The 2118-nt window shown below is 40.0% G+C and overlaps 1 pseudogene; it reads left to right on the top strand.

Moving 5' to 3' along the window:
* The first annotated feature begins 881 nt into the window (after nt 1-881).
* LOC102857428 lies at nt 882-1422 on the top strand (annotated as a pseudogene).
* Nucleotides 1423-2118: the final 696 nt, after the last annotated feature.

Below are 2118 nucleotides of genomic sequence, written 5' to 3'. Positions count from 1 at the left end.
GTTTTCAGAGGCAGTAAATCATATGGATTCAAACCGCCTGTCTTTGGGATTGCAGTGAAGTTTCTTACCACTAGGCTACCAGCGCTCCCTTCTTGGAAAAGTCTTCTCACTCTTAGTACCCACTTCACCTCTCTTTCAATACTGACACACTCTTCTTGCACACTTCTTTTTCTTGAAATATCATGTTGGAGGAAGCATTCACACCAGTTAGATCAAGTCCCTCCCTCACATTTACGGCTCAGTGCTGTATAGTTGACTCTGGTTATAGCAACCTGGTGCACAATAGAATCAAATACTGCCTGATCCTAGCCCTTCTTTGCCATCACCATTGTTATTGTTAGGTACAAGGATAGGTTTCATCTTTGCCTCTAATGAGACCTCTGATTGCATTTCTTCCAAAATAGATTTGTTTGCTCTGTGGGATATTCAATACTCTTTGCCAAGACCACAATTCAGAGATATCGGTTTGGTCTTCCTTATTCATTGTCCAAATTTCATATGTATAGGAAGCAATTGAAAATACCATGTCTTGGACCAGGTGCACTTTCGTAGTTAAATTGCCATTCTTGCTCTTTAGAACTTTACACTGGTTCTTGAGAGCCTCTTTCCCCAGTGTAACACAGCTTTTGATTTTTAACTGCTGCTACCAAGGGTGTTAATGATGGATCCAAGGAAATGAAATAACTGACAACCTCATCTTTTCTTCATCTATCATGATGTCTCTTGGCCCAGCGGTGGGATTTTTATTTGCTTGATGCTGAGGTATAACCCACATTGAAAACTATTGTGCTTGATTCACTGTGTTTCAAGACCTCTTCACTTTCTGCAAGCAAAGTTATGTTATCTCCATAATGCAGGTTGTTTATGAATTGTCTTCCAATTCTGATGAAAATCCTGAAAATAAGGGTGAAGCAGGGAGAAAACTCCAACAAGTAGCTGAAGCATGTAAAGTGTTATCAGATGTGGAAAAGACAGGATGACAAATATGGGAAAGAAGGATTGAATGGAGGTGGAGGTGGAAGTTATTTTGATAGTCCGTTTGAGTTTGGCTTCACGTTCCGTAATCCAGATGATGTTTTCAGGGAATTTTTTTGGTGAAAGGGACCCTTTTTCCTTTGAATTCTTTGAAGACCCTTTCAAGGGCTTTTTTGGAAGTCACAGAACACAGTTTTTCTCTGTTTTCAGTAGGTTTCCATCCTTTGGAGCAGGATTTCCTTTTTAAGACACAGATTTATGGCATTTTCTCCACTGAGTCATGTTGGTCTTGCTTCTTTCTCTTTCACGTAATTTGATGGTGGTGAGATAGGCAGCTTCAAATCCATATAAAATTCTACTAAAAGAGTGAATGGCATAAAAATCACCACAAAGGGAATTGTTGAGAATGGTCAAGAAAGGGTAAAACTTGAAGAAGACACTAGTTAAAGTCCCTAATAAAAAATAGTAAGGAGCTTGGATAACTAGTATTCAGCAAAAGCATTTAACAGAGATGTTAAACATGTTAACACCATTTGAGAATTAACAGGAACTTTTTTTTAAAGATTTCAAACGAAGTCTACCTTCAGTATACCTAACCTAAGGTATTTCTAAACAGTTCATCAGAGCACTTATTTATCATTTACTGTTGGGACCACATTAATAGGAGCATTGTTTCTTCTTTTATTAAAATTAAACCAGGGTAAACCATGATTCTTGTTGTTGATGTTGTTATGTGCCGTCGAGTTGCGACTCATAGCGATCCTATGTACAATAGCCCTAAACTGTGCTCTGTCCTGTGCCAATCGCACTGTCTCTGACACTCCCATTCCGATTACCCCAGTCACTGAATCAATCCACCTCATAGAGGGCCTTCCCCTCCTGCGCTGTCCCTCCACCTCCCAAGCATGATGTCCTTCTCCAAGGACCGGTCTCTCTTTACAACATGTCCAAAGTAGGTTAGACGGAACCTCAGAATCCTTGCCTCCAAGGAACCACCTGGTTTAACCCTTTCCAGGATGAATCTGTTTGATTTCTTAGTAGTTCATGGTACTCTCAATACTCTTCTCCAGCACCACATTTCAAAGGCATCAATTCTCCTTCTATCCTCCTTGGTCATTGTCCATCTCTCTGATGCATAACAAG

Source organism: Elephantulus edwardii, unplaced genomic scaffold (assembly GCF_000299155.1).
Source record: "Elephantulus edwardii isolate Elephantulus edwardi_28Jun2011 unplaced genomic scaffold, EleEdw1.0 scaffold00107, whole genome shotgun sequence".
Lineage (NCBI taxonomy): Eukaryota > Metazoa > Chordata > Mammalia > Macroscelidea > Macroscelididae > Elephantulus > Elephantulus edwardii.
The sequence above is the reverse complement of the archived record's forward strand: the minus strand, read 5'-3'. Positions and strand labels throughout refer to the sequence as shown.